Raw genomic sequence first — 24278 nt, forward strand, 5'->3', positions numbered from 1 at the left:
GAAGAATGACTTGACTCGAGAGGCGAAGCTCAACTCGAGGAGACTGTCTCGAGTCGAGGAGCGAAACTCGACTCGAGGAGGATGACTCGACTCGAGGAGCGAAGCTCAACTCGGGGAGACTGACTCGACTCGAGGAGCGAAACTCGACTCGAGGAGGATGACTCGACTCGAGGAGTGAAGCTCGACTCGAGAAGAGTGACTCGACTCGAGGAGCGAAACTCGACTCGAGGAGGATGACTCGACTCGAGGAGCGAAGCTCGAGTCGAGAAGAATGACTTGACTCGAGGAGCGAAGCTCAACTCGAGGAGACTGACTCGACTCGAGGAGCGAAACTCGACTTGAGGAGGATGACTCGACTCGAGGAGCGAAGCTCAACTCGGGGAGACTGACTCGACTCGAGGAGCGAAACTCGACTCGAGGAGGATGACTCGACTCGAGGAGCGAAGCTCGACTCGAGAAGAATGACTTGACTCGAGGAGCGAAGCTCAACTCGAGGAGACTGACTCGACTCGAGGAGCGAAACTCGACTCGAGGAGGATGACTCGACTCGAGAAGCGAAGCTCGACTCGAGAAGAATGACTTGACTCGAGGAGCGAAGCTCAACTCGAGGAGACTGACTCGACTCGAGAAGCGAAGCTCGACTCGAGGAGGATGACTCGACTCGAGGAGCGAAGCTCGACTCGAGGAGGATGACTCGACTCGAGGAGCGAAGCTCGACTCGAGGAGGATGACTCGACTCGAGGAGCGAAGCTCAACTCGGGGAGACTGACTCGACTCGAGGAGCGAAACTCGACTCGAGGAGGATGACTCGACTCGAGAAGAATGACTTGACTCGAGGAGTGAAGCTCAACTCGAGGAGACTGATTCGACTCGAGGAGCGAAACTCGACTCGAGAAGAACGACTTGACTCGAGGAGCGAAGCTCAACTCGAGGAGACTGACTCGACTCGAGGAGCGAAACTCGACTCGAGGAGGATGACTCGACTCGAGGAGCGAAGCTCAACTCGTGGAGACTGACTCGACTCGAGGAGCGAAACTCGACTCGAGGAGGATGACTCGACTCGAGGAGCGAAGCTCAACTCGGGGAGACTGACTCGACTCGAGGAGCGAAACTCGACTCGAGGAGGATGACTCGACTCGAGGAGCGAAGCTCGACTCGAGAAGAATGACTTGACTCGAGGAGTGAAGCTCAACTCGAGGAGACTGACTCGACTCGAGGAGCGAAACTCGACTCGAGGAGGATGACTCGACTCGAGGAGCGAAGCTCGACTCGAGAAGAATGACTTGACTCGAGGAGCGAAGCTCAACTCGAGGAGACTGACTCGACTCGAGGAGCGAAACTCGACTCGAGGAGGATGACTCGACTCGAGGAGCGAAGCTCAACTCGTGGAGACTGACTCGACTCGAGGAGCGAAACTCGACTCGAGAAGGATGACTCGACTCGAGGAGCGAAGCTCAACTTGGGGAGACTGACTCGACTCGAGGAGCGAAACTCAACTCGAGGAGGATGACTCGACTCGAGGAGCGAAGCTCGACTCGAGAAGAATGACTTGACTCGAGGAGCGAAGCTCAACTCGAGGAGACTGACTCGACTCGAGGAGCGAAACTCGACTCGAGGAGGATGACTCGACTCGAGGAGCGAAGCTCGACTCGAGAAGAATGACTTGACTCGAGGAGACTGACTCGATTCGAGGAGCGAAACTCGACTCGAGTAGGATGACTCGACTCGAGGAGCGAAGCTCAACTCGAGGAGGATGACTCGACTCCAGAAGCGAAGCTCGACTCGAGGAGGATGACTCGACTTGAGGAGCGAAACTCGACTTGAGGAGGATGACTCGACTCGAGAAGCGAAGCTCAACTCGGGGAGACTGACTCGAATCGAGGAGCGAAACTCGACTCGAGGAGGATGACTCGACTTGAGGAGCAAAGCTCGACTAGAGAAGAATGACTTGACTCGAGGAGCGAAGCTCAACTCGAGGAGAATGACTCGACTCGAGGAGCGATGCTCGACTCGAGGAGAATGACTCGACTCGAGGAGCAAGGCTCGACTCGAGGAGGATGCTCGACTCGAGGAGCGATGCTCGACTCAAGGAGAATGACTTATCTCGAGGAGCGAAGCTCAACTCGAGGAGACTGACTCGACTCGAGGAGCGAAACTCGACTCGAGGAGGATGACTCGACTCGAGGAGCGAAGCTCAACACGGGGAGACTGACTCGACTCGTGGAGCGAAACTCGACTCGAGGAGGATGACTCGACTCGAGGAGCGAAGCTCAACTCGGGGAGACTGACTCGACTCGAGGAGCGAAACTCGACTCGAGGAGGATGAGTCGACTCGAGGAGCGAAGCTCGACTCGAGAAGAATGACTTGACTCGAGATGCGAAGCTCAACTCGAGGAGACTGTCTCGAGTCGAGGAGCGAAACTTGACTCGAGGAGGATGACTCGACTCGAGGAGCGAAGCTCAACTCGGGGAGACTGACTCGACTCGAGGAGCGAAACTCGACTCGAGGAGGATGACTCGACTCGAGGAGCGAAGCTCGACTCGAGAAGAGTGACTCGACTCGAGGAGCGAAACTCGACTCGAGGAGGATGACTCGACTCGAGGAGCGAAGCTCGACTCGAGAAGAATGACTTGACTCGAGGAGCAAGGCTCGACTCGAGGAGGATGCTCGACTCGAGGAGCGATGCTCGACTCAAGGAGAATGACTTATCTCGAGGAGCGAAGCTCAACTCGAGGAGACTGACTTGACTCGAGGAGCGAAACTCGACTCGAGGAGGATGACTCGACTCGAGGAGCGAAGCTCAACACGGGGAGACTGACTCGACTCGTGGAGCGAAACTCGACTCGAGGAGGATGACTCGACTCGAGGAGCGAAGCTCAATTCGGGGAGACTGACTCGACTCGAGGAGCGAAACTCGACTCGAGGAGGATGACTCGACTCGAGGAGCGAAGCTCGACTCGAGAAGAATGACTTGACTCGAGAGGCGAAGCTCAACTCGAGGAGACTGTCTCGAGTCGAGGAGCGAAACTCGACTCGAGGAGGATGACTCGACTCGAGGAGCGAAGCTCAACTCGGGGAGACTGACTCGACTCGAGGAGCGAAACTCGACTCGAGGAGGATGACTCGACTCGAGGAGTGAAGCTCGACTCGAGAAGAGTGACTCGACTCGAGGAGCGAAACTCGACTCGAGGAGGATGACTCGACTCGAGGAGCGAAGCTCGAGTCGAGAAGAATGACTTGACTCGAGGAGCGAAGCTCAACTCGAGGAGACTGACTCGACTCGAGGAGCGAAACTCGACTTGAGGAGGATGACTCGACTCGAGGAGCGAAGCTCAACTCGGGGAGACTGACTCGACTCGAGGAGCGAAACTCGACTCGAGGAGGATGACTCGACTCGAGGAGCGAAGCTCGACTCGAGAAGAATGACTTGACTCGAGGAGCGAAGCTCAACTCGAGGAGACTGACTCGACTCGAGGAGCGAAACTCGACTCGAGGAGGATGACTCGACTCGAGATGCGAAGCTCGACTCGAGAAGAATGACTTGACTCGAGGAGCGAAGCTCAACTCGAGGAGACTGACTCGACTTGAGAAGCGAAGCTCGACTCGAGGAGGATGACTCGACTCGAGGAGCGAAGCTCGACTCGAGGAGGATGACTCGACTCGAGGAGCGAAGCTCGACTCGAGGAGGATGACTCGACTCTAGGAGCGAAGCTCGACTCGAGGAGGATGACTCGACTCGAGGAGCGAAGCTCAACTCGGGGAGACTGACTCGACTCGAGGAGCGAAACTCGACTCGAGGAGGATGACTCGACTCGAGAAGAATGACTTGACTCGAGGAGTGAAGCTCAACTCGAGGAGACTGATTCGACTCGAGGAGCGAAACTCGACTCGAGAAGAACGACTTGACTCGAGGAGCGAAGCTCAACTCGAGGAGACTGACTCGACTCGAGGAGCGAAACTCGACTCGAGGAGGATGACTCGACTCGAGGAGCGAAGCTCAACTCGTGGAGACTGACTCGACTCGAGGAGCGAAACTCGACTCGAGGAGGATGACTCGACTCGAGGAGCGAAGCTCAACTCGGGGAGACTGACTCGACTCGAGGAGCGAAACTCGACTCGAGGAGGATGACTCGACTCGAGGAGCGAAGCTCGACTCGAGAAGAATGACTTGACTCGAGGAGTGAAGCTCAACTCGAGGAGACTGACTCGACTCGAGGAGCGAAACTCGACTCGAGGAGGATGACTCGACTCGAGGAGCGAAGCTCGACTCGAGAAGAATGACTTGACTCGAGGAGCGAAGCTCAACTCGAGGAGACTGACTCGACTCGAGGAGCGAAACTCGACTCGAGGAGGATGACTCGACTCGAGGAGCGAAGCTCAACTCGTGGAGACTGACTCGACTCGAGGAGCGAAACTCGACTCGAGGAGGATGACTCGACTCGAGGAGCGAAGCTCAACTTGGGGAGACTGACTCGACTCGAGGAGCGAAACTCAACTCGAGGAGGATGACTCGACTCGAGGAGCGAAGCTCGACTCGAGAAGAATGACTTGACTCGAGGAGCGAAGCTCAACTCGAGGAGACTGACTCGACTCGAGGAGCGAAACTCGACTCGAGGAGGATGACTCGACTCGAGGAGCGAAGCTCGACTCGAGAAGAATGACTTGACTCGAGGAGACTGACTCGATTCGAGGAGCGAAACTCGACTCGAGTAGGATGACTCGACTCGAGGAGCGAAGCTCAACTCGAGGAGGATGACTCGACTCCAGAAGCGAAGCTCGACTCGAGGAGGATGACTCGACTTGAGGAGCGAAACTCGACTTGAGGAGGATGACTCGACTCGAGAAGCGAAGCTCAACTCGGGGAGACTGACTCGAATCGAGGAGCGAAACTCGACTCGAGGAGGATGACTCGACTTGAGGAGCAAAGCTCGACTAGAGAAGAATGACTTGACTCGAGGAGCGAAGCTCAACTCGAGGAGAATGACTCGACTCGAGGAGCGATGCTCGACTCGAGGAGAATGACTCGACTCGAGGAGCAAGGCTCGACTCGAGGAGGATGCTCGACTCGAGGAGCGATGCTCGACTCAAGGAGAATGACTTATCTCGAGGAGCGAAGCTCAACTCGAGGAGACTGACTCGACTCGAGGAGCGAAACTCGACTCGAGGAGGATGACTCGACTCGAGGAGCGAAGCTCAACACGGGGAGACTGACTCGACTCGTGGAGCGAAACTCGACTCGAGGAGGATGACTCGACTCGAGGAGCGAAGCTCAACTCGGGGAGACTGACTCGACTCGAGGAGCGAAACTCGACTCGAGGAGGATGAGTCGACTCGAGGAGCGAAGCTCGACTCGAGAAGAATGACTTGACTCGAGATGCGAAGCTCAACTCGAGGAGACTGTCTCGAGTCGAGGAGCGAAACTTGACTCGAGGAGGATGACTCGACTCGAGGAGCGAAGCTCAACTCGGGGAGACTGACTCGACTCGAGGAGCGAAACTCGACTCGAGGAGGATGACTCGACTCGAGGAGCGAAGCTCGACTCGAGAAGAGTGACTCGACTCGAGGAGCGAAACTCGACTCGAGGAGGATGACTCGACTCGAGGAGCGAAGCTCGACTCGAGAAGAATGACTTGACTCGAGGAGCGAAACTCGACTCGAGGAGGATGACTCGACTCGAGAAGCGAAGCTCGACTCGAGAAGAATGACTTGACTCGAGGAGCGAAGCTCAACTCGAGGAGACTGACTCGACTCGAGAAGCGAAGCTCGACTCGAGGAGGATGACTCGACTCGAGGAGCGAAGCTCGACTCGAGGAGGATGACTCGACTCGAGGAGCGAAGCTCGACTCGAGGAGGATGACTCGACTCGAGGAGCGAAGCTCAACTCGGGGAGACTGACTCGACTCGAGGAGCGAAACTCGACTCGAGGAGGATGACTCGACTCGAGAAGAATGACTTGACTCGAGGAGTGATGCTCAACTCGAGGAGACTGATTCGACTCGAGGAGCGAAACTCGACTCGAGAAGAACGACTTGACTCGAGGAGCGAAGCTCAACTCGAGGAGACTGACTCGACTCGAGGAGCGAAACTCGACTCGAGGAGGATGACTCGACTCGAGGAGCGAAGCTCAACTCGTGGAGACTGACTCGACTCGAGGAGCGAAACTCGACTCGAGGAGGATGACTCGACTCGAGGAGCGAAGCTCAACTCGGGGAGACTGACTCGACTCGAGGAGCGAAACTCGACTCGAGGAGGATGACTCGACTCGAGGAGCGAAGCTCGACTCGAGAAGAATGACTTGACTCGAGGAGTGAAGCTCAACTCGAGGAGACTGACTCGACTCGAGGAGCGAAACTCGACTCGAGGAGGATGACTCGACTCGAGGAGCGAAGCTCGACTCGAGAAGAATGACTTGACTCGAGGAGCGAAGCTCAACTCGAGGAGACTGACTCGACTCGAGGAGCGAAACTCGACTCGAGGAGGATGACTCGACTCGAGGAGCGAAGCTCAACTCGTGGAGACTGACTCGACTCGAGGAGCGAAACTCGACTCGAGGAGGATGACTCGACTCGAGGAGCGAAGCTCAACTTGGGGAGACTGACTCGACTCGAGGAGCGAAACTCAACTCGAGGAGGATGACTCGACTCGAGGAGCGAAGCTCGACTCGAGAAGAATGACTTGACTCGAGGAGCGAAGCTCAACTCGAGGAGACTGACTCGACTCGAGGAGCGAAACTCGACTCGAGGAGGATGACTCGACTCGAGGAGCGAAGCTCGACTCGAGAAGAATGACTTGACTCGAGGAGACTGACTCGATTCGAGGAGCGAAACTCGACTCGAGTAGGATGACTCGACTCGAGGAGCGAAGCTCAACTCGAGGAGGATGACTCGACTCCAGAAGCGAAGCTCGACTCGAGGAGGATGACTCGACTTGAGGAGCGAAACTCGACTTGAGGAGGATGACTCGACTCGAGAAGCGAAGCTCAACTCGGGGAGACTGACTCGAATCGAGGAGCGAAACTCGACTCGAGGAGGATGACTCGACTTGAGGAGCAAAGCTCGACTAGAGAAGAATGACTTGACTCGAGGAGCGAAGCTCAACTCGAGGAGAATGACTCGACTCGAGGAGCGATGCTCGACTCGAGGAGAATGACTCGACTCGAGGAGCAAGGCTCGACTCGAGGAGGATGCTCGACTCGAGGAGCGATGCTCGACTCAAGGAGAATGACTTATCTCGAGGAGCGAAGCTCAACTCGAGGAGACTGACTCGACTCGAGGAGCGAAACTCGACTCGAGGAGGATGACTCGACTCGAGGAGCGAAGCTCAACACGGGGAGACTGACTCGACTCGTGGAGCGAAACTCGACTCGAGGAGGATGACTCGACTCGAGGAGCGAAGCTCAACTCGGGGAGACTGACTCGACTCGAGGAGCGAAACTCGACTCGAGGAGGATGAGTCGACTCGAGGAGCGAAGCTCGACTCGAGAAGAATGACTTGACTCGAGATGCGAAGCTCAACTCGAGGAGACTGTCTCGAGTCGAGGAGCGAAACTTGACTCGAGGAGGATGACTCGACTCGAGGAGCGAAGCTCAACTCGGGGAGACTGACTCGACTCGAGGAGCGAAACTCGACTCGAGGAGGATGACTCGACTCGAGGAGCGAAGCTCGACTCGAGAAGAGTGACTCGACTCGAGGAGCGAAACTCGACTCGAGGAGGATGACTCGACTCGAGGAGCGAAGCTCGACTCGAGAAGAATGACTTGACTCGAGGAGCGAAACTCGACTCGAGGAGGATGACTCGACTCGAGGAGCGAAACTCGACTCGAGGAGGATGACTCGACTCGAGAAGCGAAGCTCGACTCGAGAAGAATGACTTGACTCGAGGAGCGAAGCTCAACTCGAGGAGACTGACTCGACTCGAGAAGCGAAGCTCGACTCGAGGAGGATGACTCGACTCGAGGAGCGAAGCTCGACTCGAGGAGGATGACTCGACTCGAGGAGCGAAGCTCAACTCGGGGAGACTGACTCGACTCGAGGAGCGAAACTCGACTCGAGGAGGATGACTCGACTCGAGGAGCGAAGCTCGACTCGAGAAGAATGACTTGACTCGAGGAGCGAAGCTCAACTCGAGGAGACTGACTCGACTCGAGGAGCGAAACTCGACTCGAGGAGGATGACTCGACTCGAGAAGCGAAGCTCGACTCGAGAAGAATGACTTGACTCGAGGAGCGAAGCTCAACTCGAGGAGACTGACTCGACTCGAGAAGCGAAGCTCGACTCGAGGAGGATGACTCGACTCGAGGAGCGAAGCTCGACTCGAGGAGGATGACTCGACTCGAGGAGCGAAGCTCGACTCGAGGAGGATGACTCGACTCGAGGAGAGAAGCTCAACTCGGGGAGACTGACTCGACTCGAGGAGCGAAACTCGACTCGAGGAGGATGACTCGACTCGAGGAGCGAAGCTCGACTCGAGAAGAATGACTTGACTCGAGGAGCGAAGCTCAACTCGAGGAGACTGACTCGACTCGAGAAGCGAAGCTCGACTCGAGGAGGATGACTCGACTCGAGGAGCGAACCTCGACTCGAGGAGGATGACTCGACTCGAGGAGCGAAGCTCGACTCGAGGAGAATGACTTGACTCGAGGAGCGAAGCATAACTCGGGGAGACTGCCTCGACTATAGGAGCGAAACTCGACTCGAGGAGCGAAGCTCAACTCGATGAGACTGACTCGACTCGAGGAGAATGGTTCGATTTCAGGAGCAAGAGTCGACTCAAGGAGAATGACTCAACTCGAGGGGCAAGGCTTGACTCGAGGAGAATGGCACGACTCAAGGAGCGAAGCTCGACTTGGAGGAGAATGACTCGACTCAAGGAGTGCAGCTCGACTTTGAGGAGAATGACTCGACTCAAGGAGCAAAGCTCGACTCGAGGAGAATGACTCGACCCGAGGAGCGAAGCTATACTCGAGGAGTGAAGCTCAACTCGGGGAGACCGACTCGACTCGAGGAGCGAAACTCGACTCGAGGAGGATGACTCGACTCGAGGAGCGAAGTTCGACTCGAGAAGAATGACTTGACTCGAGGAGCGAAGCTCAACTCGAGGAGACTGACTCGACTCGAGAAGCGAAGCTCGACTCGAGGAGGATGACTCGACTCGAGGAGCGAAACTCGACTCGAGGAGGATGACTCGACTCGAGGATCGAAGCTCAACTCGGGGAGACTGATTCGACTCGAGGAGCGAAACTCGACTCGAGGAGGATGACTCGACTCGAGGAGCGAAGCTCAACTCGAGAAGAATGACTTGACTCGAGAGGCGAAGCTCAACTCAAGGAGACTGACTCGACTCGAGGAGCGAAACTCGACTTGAGGAGGATGACTCGACTCGAGACGCGAAGCTCAACTCGGGGAGACTGACTCGACTCGAGGAGCGAAACTCGACTCGAGGAGGATGACTCGACTCGAGGAGCGAAGCTCGACTAGAGAAGAATGACTTGACTCGAGGAGCGAAGCTCAACTCGAGGAGAATGACTCGACTCGAGGAGCGATGCTCGACTCGAGGAGAATGACTCGACTCGAGGAGCAAGGCTCGACTCGAGGAGGATGCTCGACTCGAGGAGCGATGCTCGACTCAAGGAGAATGACTTATCTCGAGGAGCGAAGATCAACTCGAGGAGACTGACTCGACTCGAGGAGCGAAACTCGACTCGAGGAGGATGACTCGACTCGAGGAGCGAAGCTCAACACGGGGAGACTGACTCGACTCGTGGAGCGAAACTCGACTCGAGGAGGATGACTCGACTCGAGGAGCGAAGCTCAACTCGGGGAGACTGACTCGACTCGAGGAGCGAAACTCGACTCGAGGAGGATGACTCGACTCGAGGAGCGAAGCTCGACTCGAGAAGAATGACTTGACTCGGGAGGCGAAGCTCAACTCGAGGAGACTGTCTCGAGTCGAGGAGCGAAACTCGACTCGAGGAGGATGACTCGACTCGAGGAGCGAAGCTCAACTCGGGGAGACTGACTCGACTCGAGGAGCGAAACTCGACTCGAGGAGGATGACTCGACTCGAGGAGCGAAGCTCGACTCGAGAAGAGTGACTCGACTCGACTCGAGGAGCGAAGCTCGACTCGAGGAGGATGACTCGACTCGAGGAGCGAAGCTCGACTCGAGAAGAATGACTTGACTCGAGGAGCGAAGCTCAACTCGAGGAGACTCACTCGACTCGAGGAGCGAAACTCGACTTGAGGAGGATGACTCGACTCGAGGAGCGAAGCTCAACTCGGGGAGACTGACTCGACTCGAGGAGCGAAACTCGACTCGAGGAGGATGACTCGACTCGAGGAGCGAAGCTCGACTCGAGAAGAATGACTTGACTCGAGGAGCGAAGCTCAACTCGAGGAGACTGACTCGACTCGAGGAGCGAAACTCGACTCGAGGAGGATGACTCGACTCGAGAAGCGAAGCTCGACTCGAGAAGAATGACTTGACTCGAGGAGCGAAGCTCAACTCGAGGAGACTGACTCGACTCGAGAAGCGAAGCTCGACTCGAGGAGGATGACTCGACTCGAGGAGCGAAGCTCGACTCGAGGAGGATGACTCGACTCGAGGAGCGAAGCTCAACTCGGGGAGACTGACTCGACTCGAGGAGCGAAACTCGACTCGAGGAGGATGACTCGACTCGAGTAGCGAAGCTCGACTCGAGAAGAATGACTTGACTCGACTCGAGGAGAATGACTCGACTCGAGGAGCAAGGCTCGACTCGAGGAGGATGCTCGACTCGAGGAGCGATGCTCGACTCAAGGAGAATGACTTATCTCGAGGAGCGAAGCTCAACTCGAGGAGACTGACTCGACTCGAGGAGCGAAACTCGACTCGAGGAGGATGACTCGACTCGAGGAGCGAAGCTCAACACGGGGAGACTGACTCGACTCGTGGAGCGAAACTCGACTCGAGGAGGATGACTCGACTCGAGGAGCGAAGCTCAACTCGGGGAGACTGACTCGACTCGAGGAGCGAAACTCGACTCGAGGAGGATGACTCGACTCGAGGAGCGAAGCTCGACTCGAGAAGAATGACTTGACTCGAGGAGCGAAGCTCAACTCGAGGAGACTGACTCGACTCGAGGAGCGAAACTCGACTCGAGGAGGATGACTCGACTCGAGAAGCGAAGCTCGACTCGAGAAGAATGACTTGACTCGAGGAGCGAAGCTCAACTCGAGGAGACTGACTCGACTCGAGAAGCGAAGCTCGACTCTAGGAGGATGACTCGACTCGAGGAGCGAAGCTCGACTCGAGAAGGATGACTCGACTCGAGGAGCGAAGCTCGACTCGAGGAGGATGACTCGACTCGAGGAGCGAAGCTCAACTCGGGGAGACTGACTCGACTCGAGGAGCGAAACTCGACTCGAGGAGGATGACTCGACTCGAGTAGCGAAGCTCGACTCGAGAAGAATGACTTGACTCGACTCGAGGAGAATGACTCGACTCGAGGAGCAAGGCTCGACTCGAGGAGGATGCTCGACTCGAGGAGCGATGCTCGACTCAAGGAGAATGACTTATCTCGAGGAGCGAAGCTCAACTCGAGGAGACTGACTCGACTCGAGGAGCGAAACTCGACTCGAGGAGGATGACTCGACTCGAGAAGCGAAGCTCGACTCGAGAAGAATGACTTGACTCGAGGAGCGAAGCTCGACTCGAGGAGACTGACTCGACTCGAGAAGCGAAGCTCGACTCGAGGAGGATGACTCGACTCGAGGAGCGAAGCTCGACTCGAGGAGGATGACTCGACTCGAGGAGCGAAGCTCGACTCGAGGAGGATGACTCGACTCGAGGAGCGAAGCTCAACTCGGGGAGACTGACTCGACTCGAGGAGCGAAACTCGACTCGAGGAGGATGACTCGACTCGAGTAGCGAAGCTCGACTCGAGAAGAATGACTTGACTCGACTCGAGGAGAATGACTCGACTCGAGGAGCAAGGCTCGACTCGAGGAGGATGCTCGACTCGAGGAGCGATGCTCGACTCAAGGAGAATGACTTATCTCGAGGAGCGAAGCTCAACTCGAGGAGACTGACTCGACTCGAGGAGCGAAACTCGACTCGAGGAGGATGACTCGACTCGAGGAGCGAAGCTCAACACGGGGAGACTGACTCGACTCGTGGAGCGAAACTCGACTCGAGGAGGATGACTCGACTCGAGGAGCGAAGCTCAACTCGGGGAGACTGACTCGACTCGAGGAGCGAAACTCGACTCGAGGAGGATGACTCGACTCGAGGAGCGAAGCTCGACTCGAGAAGAATGACTTGATTCGGGAGGCGAAGCTCAACTCGAGGAGACTGTCTCGAGTCGAGGAGCGAAACTCGACTCGAGGAGGATGACTCGACTCGAGGAGCGAAGCTCAACTCGGGGAGACTGACTCGACTCGAGGAGCGAAACTCGACTCGAGGAGGATGACTCGACTCGAGGAGCGAAGCTCGACTCGAGAAGAGTGACTCGACTCGACTCGAGGAGCGAAGCTCGACTCGAGGAGGATGACTCGACTCGAGGAGCGAAGCTCGACTCGAGAAGAATGACTTGACTCGAGGAGCGAAGCTCAACTCGAGGAGACTGATGTTGTCGGTCGTTTTCGGAAAACCCGAGACGCCAAGAAGGCACGTCGCTCAAAGGGCCGATGGTCAGGCCGGAGGTCCTGAAGAGCGGCAAGTCTTCAAGCCTTCGCCCAAACTCTTGACTCTTTGAGTCGAGCCTAGCCCCTCGAGTTGAGACTTGAGTCGGCTCCCCGAGTTGAGCTTCGCTCCTTGGGTTGAGCCTTGAGTCAGTCTCCTCGAGTCGAGCTTCGCTCCTCGAGTCAAGTCACTCTCGTCAAATGGAAACCTTCATATTTCATGTGGCAAGAATGGTATTCAAAGGCTCGCAAGAGCCCGACGAAACGGGCCGTGCGCCGCGCGCGCAGCCGCGCCGGCCAACCAAGCACAGCAGCCTGCGCGCCGCGCCAGACAGGCTGCGCGCCGCGTCAGGCAGACCGCGCGCCGCGCCAAGACGCGCCCGCGCCGCGCGCTCCATGCGCCGCGCATCCTGCGCCGCGTCCAAAGTCCCGCGCGCCGCGCTAGATGACCCGCGCGCCGCGCCCCCTGCGCCGCGCGCCGCGCGCCGCGCGTTGTGCGCCGCTCTTTGTGCGCCGCGCGCGCCGTGCGCCTCCAATTAATGCCACGCGCATTCCTAGTCCCACATGGACGAAAAAGGAGCCTCCTAAGGCCCCCAAACACCTATAAATACCCCCTCCCATTGAGGGGAAAGGGATACCATTCATTCTCAAGGAACTTGAGACTTCTCTCCGCTTCTCTAGATGCCATCCTTGGCCTGAAGCGGATTCTCCACGATTTCTCGCTCTCGGAGATTCTGAAGCGCTTTCCGGGGACTCCCGAGTGCCGCCTCTCTTGATCGAGCGATTAATCTTGAGCCCACGAGTGCTCTAACGGTTTTCTACTGAAAATCGCCTACGCGTCTAGCACCCTAGACGCGTCCACCATTTCTGACAAGAAATCGCCTACGCGTCCGGCATTTCCAACTAGGAATCGCCTACGCGTCCGGAATCTCTGCCACAACAAGGAACTCTTGACTTAGAGTCTCCCACGTCTCCAAAAGAGAGAAAACACACATTCTCTCTCGCATACGCGATCTCCGAAGTTCTGAGACGTCGCCGAGGACTCCTCCGCGCCTCGTCTCCTTCGTTGAGCACGCCTCTCCACCAAGGCTCCGCGCCTCATACTGCGTCCTACACGCTTGAACTACGTTCTGACCTGATCCCACACACGGGTACGTAGGCAGCCGACAACCAAGGCACGGTCACCCATCCTCCTCACCCCCTACCTCTCCCGAGAGGCGGGTTGATCGGAGAAAACCCTAGCTCGAGACTATCGAGTTCACACTCTTGGCCCGGGTGCGATCACTTGGTCCGGCCTTGGATCGAACCGCCCGAGGTTTTAAATAGTTGTTCATTTTCGTGCGACAACATTTTGGCGCTAGAAGGAGGGGACTTCCCGACCTATTCAGCCCGAAATCCCTTCTGTTCATCTTCTTCTTTTCTTCTACAAACTCAACTTTCTCGAACTTGAGAAAAGATGAGTACTCAACCACCCGTACGTTCTGAGGGCGTGAACAACCCCGAAAACGTCACTGGGACCAAGAAATACTTCTTGCGCTCCCGAGCGCATGGTGACGAAGAGTCGCTCCATGAAGAGAGCTCGACCCGCTCACCATCTCCATCTCCAGATAGCAGGGACCACCGCATCATGGAGTTGGAGGAGAACGTCCGCCAACTAAAGGCAAAGAACGCGAGGTACCACAGCCGACTGGCTGCGAAGCAACCCGCGCATAACGCAATGACCCCCAACGGGGATCCTGAGAACCTCAACGAGAAAAGCCACGACCGTGACCCTGACTATGAGGGTACTTGCGATCCGGAGGATATCGAGACTTCTCTCACGAAGGACGGAGGACTCCCCGCCATGTTTGAAGCCGGTCCTTCGAATCCCCTACCCCGGAAAGGCGACGCACCGGCTGCTTCTCAAGAGGGAAACTCCCGACGCTCGGCCCTCGACCGACTAGGTCGAAGGGAGAACGTTGAGGAGAGTCAGGGCACGCGGAGAGCGCGCCATCGCAGACGAAGCCTGCGCCTCCGTACGACCAGCCCAGATCTTAGGGATCACCTCACCGCCCAACGCATCGAGCGTGGCGATGACCTAAGGGAGCGACTAAGCTCTCGGCCAAACATCCCCGTAGCAGCCCCAACTAACGGGAACCGCCGAACGGGTCAAGGGTCAAATGAAAGACGACAGGTGACTCCTCCCGAACAGGGAGTTACTCCGACTACCGGTCTCGATGTGATCACAATGATCCACAATCTTCAAAATGAAGTACGAGATCTCCGAGAACACGGAATAGGCGGAAGTGCCTATGGGGTCGTTGAGGAGAAGTCCTCGCCTTTCACGGCTCAGATATTGGCCGAGGTATGTACGGGAAATTTCAAACTCCCGAACCTCGCTCCATATAATGGAAGAGCAGATCCTGCTTACCACATCCAGCACTATGAAACCTGGATGACGATGCATGGTGTCACTCCCGGCGCTATGTGCCAAGCTTTTAGTCTTACCCTCGCCGGACCCGGCTTCGAGTGGTTCAAGAACTTAAGGCCGGGAAGCATCCGCTCGTTCAAAGACCTGAAGGACATGTTCCTAGCACGGTTCGCTACGTCTATGGTCCAAAAGAAGACCAAGATGTACCTGTGGTCAATCAGGCAAGAGGATGGCGAGTCTCTTAGACGATACCTCGCCCGATTCACTGAAGAATCGAATAAGGTCGACCGCTTTGACGACAAAGACGCAATCACCGCCATCACTGAAGGCTTGCGCACAAGTGACTTCCTTAAGTCCATCGTCGGCCGTGTCCCTTCTACCATGGCCGAGTTAATGACTCGAGCCAAGACCTTCATGGGAGTCGAAGATTACCTCGATGGTCGCAAGGGCAATGATCAAAGCCCTCACCACCAAGACGAGCCTAGCGACGAGCAAGGAAACTCCCGTAAAAGGCGAAACAGAGGAGGTCAGACTTTTAATAGACGACGTCCGATGCCCCAGAAGCCGCGACTTGCGGAAGACTTTAAGGGCTACTCGTCGTTCACACCGTTGAACACAACGCCGGAGCAAATCCTAGCTTTAGCACGTGACAAGTTCACTCCCCCGGCTCCAATGAACAAAGATCCCGCGACTCGCGATAGATCTAAATATTGCGAGTTCCATCAGGAATACGGTCACTTGACCTCTGAATGCTATAGTCTTAAAAGGCAGATCGAGGCATTGATCCAACGGGGTGAGCTAAAAGAGTTCGTGTTACGCCTGATTAGCGCTGCGGGCCCCACCTCGAACAGACCACAGTCTGGCAGGGGAGGAGGAACAGCCGCTTCTGCCGACCGAACCACGGCTACTGCCAATGCTAATCCACAACTCCACGTTGTGACCACCATATTGGGAGGTCCACAAGATGGAGATTCGGCCCGACAACGGAAAAAATTCCTAAAGGCCGTGGCTCAAGAAGACGCTGCTATGCACGTCAACCTCACGTATGAAGAACCTCCGTCCGTGCCTCACGAGACGATGCATTTCACCAACAAAGAGGCCAAGCGAGTTGTGCATCCGCACAATGACGCAATTGTGCTCAAAGCCCAAGTAGCTAATAACTTGGTGAAAAGAGTTCTCATCGACAACGGCAGTGCTGCCGACATAATTTTCAAGTCCACCCTAGAGCGCATGAAGCTCGGGGGGCTACGCCCAACTCCGACCCAAACGCCTCTATTCGGGTTCACTGGGAAGAGAGTCATGACTAAAGGCATCATCGATCTGCCGGTCACCTTCGGAACTCCCGGAGGCATTGAAGTCGTTCACATGGTCCCATTCCTAGTGGTCGACCAAGAGTCCCCCTACAACGTAATCGTTGGGCGACCCACGTTGAACCGGCTAAGGGCAATCACTTCAACATACCACCTACTGGTGAAGTTCCCTACCAAGGATGGAATCGGCATCATGGCTGGAGATCAATCCCAAGCCAGAATATGCTACGTCCAGGGAATCGATGGAAAGACCGCTAAAAAGACGGTTAACACGATCTCTCAGCTCAGAGATAGCGTCGAGTCGACCAAGGTCCTCCGCGAAGTCCATAAAGACACCTGCATGACACCCAAGTGCAAGGTAACGGTGTCCTCATCAAAGACCCCACACGGTCTACCAGGTCATACATTGACGAGACACCGATCTATCGCCTGTGGAATGCGGAACACTGGAAGAGAGTACTACCACTAGCCAGCAATCCCCCCATTTTATTTCTTTGCTTTCTAAACATTCAATAAGGCCTACGAGCCAACATTTTAGGATTTCAAATTTTTTTGCAATATTAATAAAGTTCGATGTTTTTCTTTCAAAATCCACTTTATCAAAGATTTTCAATCATCAAAGATTACGCTTGTAAACCCAAAACTCGGGGGGCTAGTGACATAGGCAATGGTAAGTACGCTCAAAATCCTCAAGCAAGTACGCTGCACAAAAAGAAAGCACGCTCCATCAAAACAAAACACCCGAACACAAAACGGGAGCAAGCGTGCACGTAAGACGCCTCTGTGGCGCGCCGTAAGACATCCCAGAGATGCAGGCTAAAGACGCCCCCGTGGCGCGCCCAAGAGACATCCCCGAGATGCAGGCTAAAGACGCCCCCGCGGCGCGCCCACGAGACATCCCAGAGATGCAGGCTAAAGACGCCCCCGCGGCGCGCCCACGAGACATCCCAGAGATGCAGGCTAAAGACGCCCCCGCGGCGCGCCCACGAGACATCCCAGAGATGCAGGCTAAAGACGCCCCCGCGGCGCGCCCACGAGACATCCCCGAGATGCAGGCTAAAGACGCCCCCGTGGCGCGCCCAAGAGACATCCCCGAGATGCAGGCTAAAGACGCCCCCGCGGCGCGCCCACGAGACATCCCCGAGATGCAGGCTAAAGACGCCCCCGCGGCGCGCCCAAGAGACATCCCCGAGATGCAGGCTAAAGACGCCCCCGCGGCGCGCCCAAGAGACATCCCCGAGATGCAGGCTAAAGACGCCCCCGCGGCGCGCCCACGAGACATCCCCGAGATGCAGGCTAAAGACGCCCCCGCGGCGCGCCCACGAGACATCCCCGAGATGCAGGCTAAAGACGCCCCCGCGGCGCGCCCACGAGACATCCCCGAGATGCAGGCTAAAGACGCCCCCGCGGCGCGCCCACGAGACATCGCCGAGATGCAGGCTAAAGACGCCCCCGCGGCGCGCCCACGAGACATCCCCGAGATGCAGGCTAAAGACGCCCCCGCGGCGCGCCCACGAGACATCCCCGAGATGCAGGCTAAAGACGCCCCCGCGGCGCGCCCACGAGACATCCCAGAGATGCAGGCTAAAGTCGTCCCTCGCGACGCACCTAAGACGCCTACATGGCGCACGTAAGACGTGTAAAGGCGCAACCCGTAAGACGCCTACATGGCGCAACCTAAGACGCCTACATGGCGCACGTAAGACGCGTAAAGGCGCAGCCCGTAAGACGCCTACATGGCGCAACCTAAGACGCCTACATGGCGCACGTAAGACGCGTAAAGGCGCAACCCGTAAAACGCCTACATGGCGTAACCTAAGACGCCTACATGGCGCACTTAAGATGCCTACATGGCGCAACCTAGGACGCCTACATGGCGCACTTAAGACGCCTACATGGCGCACGTAAGACGCCTACATGGCACAACCATAGCACACCTAAAACGCCTACATGGCGCAACCAAGATGCCTACATGGCTCATCTAAAACGCCTATACGGCACACCTAAGAAGCCTGCATGGTGCATCTATGCCATCCCTTGCAATGTGCCTAAGGCGCCTAAACGACGCACAAAACCGTGTCTCGCAACGCGCTCTGAGTCGCCACGAGGTGTTGCATATGATGACTAAATCGCAACGCACCTGAACCGCCGTACGAGGCGCAGTTCATGCCATCTTCGCCATCGCCAACTAAACACGATCACCGTGGGAGAATCCCCGTTCCATGCGAGTTAATTGAAGCTGCTCGCAAAAACTCGCGAGCCCCGCCTCTGAGCAAGAACCTCGCTCAGCCTGAACTAGGTAAGACTTCGCTCCTCGAGTCGAGTCATGCTCCTCGAGTCAAGTCACTCTCGTCGAGTCGAGCTTCGCTCCCCGAGTCAAGTAATTCCCTTTGAGTCGAGCCTCGCTCCTTGAGTTGAGTCATTCTCCTCGAGTCGAGCCTTGCTCCTCAAATCGCACCATTCTCCTCGAGTCGAACTTCGCTCCTCGAGTCGAGTCATTCTCCTCGAGTCAAGCTTCGCTCCTCGAGTCGAGTCATTCCCCTTGAGTCGAGCCTCGCTCCCCGAGTCGAGTCACTCTCCTCGAGTCGAGCCTTGCTCCTCAAATCGAACCATTCTCCTCGAGTCGAACTTCGCTCCTCAAGTTGAGCCATTCTCCTCGAGTCGAGCTCTGCTCCTCGAGACGAGTCATCCTCCTCGAGTCGAGCTTCGCTCCTCGAGTTGAGCCATTCTCCTCGAGTCGAGCTCTGCTCCTCGAGACGAGTCATCCTCCTCGAGTCGAGCTTCGCTCCTTGAGTTGAGCCATTCTCCTTGAGTCAGGACATCCTCCTCAAGTCGAGTCACGCCCTCCTCGAGTCGAGCCATGCTCCTCGAGTCGAGTCACTCTCCTCGAGTCATCCCCCTTGAGTCGAGCATCACCCCTCTCATCAAGTCATTCTCCCCGAGTTGAGTCTTGCTCCTCGAATTGAGTCATACACCTCGAGTCGAGCATCGCTCCTCGAGTAGAGTCATATTCCTTAAATGTCCAGCCAGTCTCCTTGAGTCGAGTCTAGCCCCTCGAGTTGAGACTTGAGTCGGCTCCCCGAGTCGAGCCTAGCCCCTCGAGTTGAGACTCGAGTCGGCTCCCCGAGTTGAGCTTCGCTCCTTGAGTTGAGACTTGATTCAGTCTCCTCAAGTCGAGCTTCGCTCCTCGAGTCGTGCCTTGAGTCAGTCTCCTCGAGTCGAGCTTCGCTCCTCGAATCGAGCCTTGAGTCAGTCTCCTCGAGTCGAGTCCCACTCCTCGAACAAACGCCTGGAACGACCTGAAGAACAGGTCAGCCAAGGTAGAGACCCGCGCTCGCGCCTGGGGAATAAGGGCCGATCTTCCGAACGCAGACGAAGAAGCATCACCAAGGCGGGAATGGCGGATGCCCCGTGAGGGCGACTTATGCTTGATGCGTGGACAAACTTTTATCGTTTATCCCCGAGCAGTCGAAGCCCTCCGGTGCGGCAGAGCCTTCCGCCAGGCGCCGCTCCGTCTTCTCGAAGCATCAGCCCGCAGCATCAACCTCCGTCTTCGAGACCTCGGAATGAGCACGCCTTTGCAAAATGCAAAAGTGCAGTCGCCTTCCAAGCTGGCCGAGACGGAAGCCATGATCTTCCCCTAATAGGTCACGATTACACAATCGTCACCCTGCTAGTCACCGTCGAGTCCCATGGACTCTGGGTTGATGATATCATCAAACAAAACGCCATCGAAGATAGACTTGGGCATGACCTCGCCCAAAGATCAATAAGCCGTGACACGCCGGCACGCCTCTACATAAATGCACGCCCTACTTGTGCACGCATATCCCCATTGCTCCGGGGCTAGAGCGACGGACGCCAACGCGTTTGCCTCGCCCACGTCGAGCTACGTCTCCTATCCGCTTGGATCCTCCTCCACGTGTCGATCACACACTCGTGTCGACAAAGACGGAAAAGCGAGAAAGAGCACTTACAATTGTGAGAGTATTCTTTATAATCACAAAGGCTTCGCAACACTGAAGCCCTGGGAAGCATATTTTCCTCAAACACCCGGCGAAAACAACTAAAAGTTCACCGCCCGGGGCCTCCCGAGCAATGAACTTGGGGGGCTAATGTTGTCGGTCGTTTTCGGAAAACCCGAGACGCCAAGAAGGCACGTCGCTCAAAGGGCCGATGGTCAGGCCGGAGGTCCTGAAGAGCGGCAAGTCTTCAAGCCTTCGCCCAAACTCTTGACTCTTTGAGTCGAGCCTAGCCCCTCGAGTTGAGACTTGAGTCGGCTCCCCGAGTTGAGCTTCGCTCCTTGGGTTGAGCCTTGAGTCAGTCTCCTCGAGTCGAGCTTCGCTCCTCGAGTCAAGTCACTCTCGTCAAATGGAAACCTTCATATTTCATGTGGCAAGAATGGTATTCAAAGGCTCGCAAGAGCCCGACGAAACGGGCCGTGCGCCGCGCGCGCAGCCGCGCCGGCCAACCAAGCACAGCAGCCTGCGCGCCGCGTCAGGCAGACCGCGCGCCGCGCCAAGACGCGCCCGCGCCGCGCGCTCCATGCGCCGCGCATCCTGCGCCGCGTCCAAAGACCCGCGCGCCGCGCTAGATGACCCGCGCGCCGCGCCCCCTGCGCCGCGCGCCGCGCGCCGCGCGTTGTGCGCCGCTCTTTGTGCGCCGCGCGCGCCGTGCGCCTCCAATTAATGCCACGCGCATTCCTAGTCCCACATGGACGAAAAAGGAGCCTCCTAAGGCCCCCAAACACCTATAAATACCCCCTCCCATTGAGGGGAAAGGGATCCCATTCATTCTCAAGGAACTTGAGACTTCTCTCCGCTTCTCTAGATGCCATCCTTGGCCTGAAGCGGATTCTCCACGATTTCTCGCTCTCGGAGATTCTGAAGCGCTTTCCGGGGACTCCCGAGTGCTGCCTCTCTTGATCGAGCGATTAATCTTGAGCCCACGAGTGCTCTAACGGTTTTCTACTGAAAATCGCCTACGCGTCTAGCACCCTAGACGCGTCCACCATTTCTGACAAGAAATCGCCTACGCGTCCGGCATTTCCAACTAGGAATCGCCTACGCGTCCGGAATCTCTGCCACAACAAGGAACTCTTGACTTAGAGTCTCCCACGTCTCCAAAAGAGAGAAAACACACATTCTCTCTCGCATACGCGATCTCCGAAGTTCTGAGACGTCGCCGAGGACTCCTCCGCGCCTCGTCTCCTTCGTTGAGCACGCCTCTCCACCAAGGCTCCGCGCCTCATACTGCGTCCTACACGCTTGAACTACGTTCTGACCTGATCCCACACACGGGTACGTAGGCAGCCGACAACCAAGGCACGGTCACCCATCCTCCTCACCCCCTACCTCTCCCGAGAGGCGGGTTGATCGGAGAAAACCCTAGCTCGAGACTATCGAGTTCACACTCTTGGCCCGGGTGCGATCACTTGGTCCGGCCTTGGATCGAACCGCCCGAGGTTTTAAATAGTTGTTCATTTTCGTGCGACAACAACTGACTCGACTCGAGGAGCGAAACTCGACTTGAGGAGGATGACTCGACTCGAGGAGCGAAGCTCAACTCGGGGAGACTGACTCGACTCGAGGAGCGAAACTCGACTCGAGGAGGATGACTCGACTCGAGGAGCGAAGCTCGACTCGAGAAGAATGACTTGACTCGAGGAGCGAAGCTCAACTCGAGGAGACTGACTCGACTCGAGGAGCGAAACTCGACTAGAGGAGGATGACTCGACTCGAGAAGCGAAGCTCGACTCGAGAAGAATGACTTGACTCGAGGAGCGAAGCTCAACTCGAGGAGACTGACTCGACTCGAGAAGCGAAGCTCGACTCGAGGAGGATGACTCGACTCGAGGAGCGAAGCTCGACTCGAGGAGGATGACTCGACTCGAGGAGCGAAGCTCAACTCGGGGAGACTGACTCGACTCGAGGAGCGAAACTCGACTCGAGGAGGATGACTCGACTCGAGGAGCGAAGCTCGACTCGAGAAGAATGACTTGACTCGAGGAGCGAAGCTCAACTCGAGGAGACTGACTCGACTCGAGGAGCGAAACTCGACTCGAGGAGGATGACTCGACTCGAGGAGCGAAGCTCGACTCGAGAAGAATGACTTGACTCGAGGAGCGAAGCTCAACTCGAGGAGACTGACTCGACTCGAGGAGCGAAACTCGACTCGAGGAGGATGACTCGACTCGAGGAGCGAAGCTCAACTCGTGGAGACTGACTCGACTCGAGGAGCGAAACTCGACTCGAGGAGGATGACTCGACTCGAGGAGCGAAGCTCGACTCGAGAAGAATGACTGGACTCGAGAGGCGAAGCTCAACTCGACGAGACTGACTCGACTCAAGGAGCGAAACTCGACTCGAGGAGGATGACTCGACTCGAGGAGCGAAGCTCAACTCGGGGAGACTGACTCGACTCGAGGAGCGAAACTCGACTCGAGGAGGATGACTCGACTCGAGGAGAGAAGCTCGACTCGAGAAGAATGACTTGACTCGAGAGGCGAAGCTCAACTCGACGAGACTGACTCGACTCGAGGAGCGATACTCGACTCGAGGAGGATGACTCGACTCGAGGAGCGAAGCTCAACTCGGGGAGACTGACTCGACTCGAGGAGCGAAACTCGACTCGAAGAGGATGACTCGACTCGAGAAGAGTGACTCGACTCGAGGAGCGAAACTCGACTCGAGGAGGATGACTCGACTCGAGGAGCGAAGCTCGACTCGAGAAGAATGACTTGACTCGAGGAGCGAAGCTCAACTCGAGGAGACTGACTCGACTCGAGGAGCGAAACTCGACTCGAGGAGACTGACTCGACTCGAGGAGCGAAGCTCAACTCGGGGAGACTGACTCGACTCGAGGAGCGAAACTCGACTCGAGGAGGATGACTCGACTTGAGGAGCGAAGCTCTACTCGAGAAGAATGACTTGACTCGAGGAGCGAAGCTCAACTCGAGGAGACTGACTCGACTCGAGGAGCGAAACTCGACTCGAGGAGGATGACTTGACTCAAGGAGCGAAGCTCAACTCGGGGAGACTGACTCGACTCGAGGAGCGAAACTCGACTCGAGGATGATGACTCGACTCGAGGAGCGAAGCTCGACTCGAGAAGAATGACTTGACTCGAGGAGCGAAGCTCAACTCGAGGAGGATGACTCGACTCGAGGAGCGAAGCTCAACTCGGGGAGACTGACTCGACTCGAGGACCGAAACTCGACTCGAGGAGGATGACTCGACTCGAGAAGAATGACTTGACTCGAGGAGCGAAGCTCAACTCGAGGAGACTGACTCGACTCGAGGAGCGAAACTCGACTCGGGGAGACTGACTCGACTCGAGGACCGAAACTCGACTCGAGGAGGATGACTCGACTCGAGAAGAATGACTTGACTCGAGGAGCGAAGCTCAACTCGAGGAGACTGACTCGACTCGAGGAGCGAAACTCGACTCGGGGAGACTGACTCGACTCGAGGATGATGACTCGACTCGAGGAGCGAAGCTCGACTCGAGAAGAATGACTTGACTCGAGGAGCGAAGCTCAACTCGAGGAGGATGACTCGACTCGAGGAGCGAAGCTCAACTCGGGGAGACTGACTCGACTCGAGGACCGAAACTCGACTCGAGGAGGATGACTCGACTCGAGAAGAATGACTTGACTCGAGGAGCGAAGCTCAACTCGAGGAGACTGACTCGACTCGAGAAGCGAAGTTCGACTCGAGGAGGATGACTCGACTCGAGGAGCGAAGCTCGACTCGAGGAGGATGACTTGACTCGAGAAGCGAAGCTCAACTCGGGGAGACTGACTCGACTCGAGGAGCGAAACTCGACTCGAGGAGGATGACTCGACTCGAGGAGCGAAGCTCGACTCGAGAAGAATGACTTGACTCGAGGAGCGAAGC

This window comes from Urtica dioica, chromosome 12 (assembly GCF_054948205.1).
Source record: "Urtica dioica subsp. dioica isolate 48M chromosome 12, U.dioica_male_clone48M_v1_H2, whole genome shotgun sequence".
Taxonomy (NCBI): domain Eukaryota; kingdom Viridiplantae; phylum Streptophyta; class Magnoliopsida; order Rosales; family Urticaceae; genus Urtica; species Urtica dioica.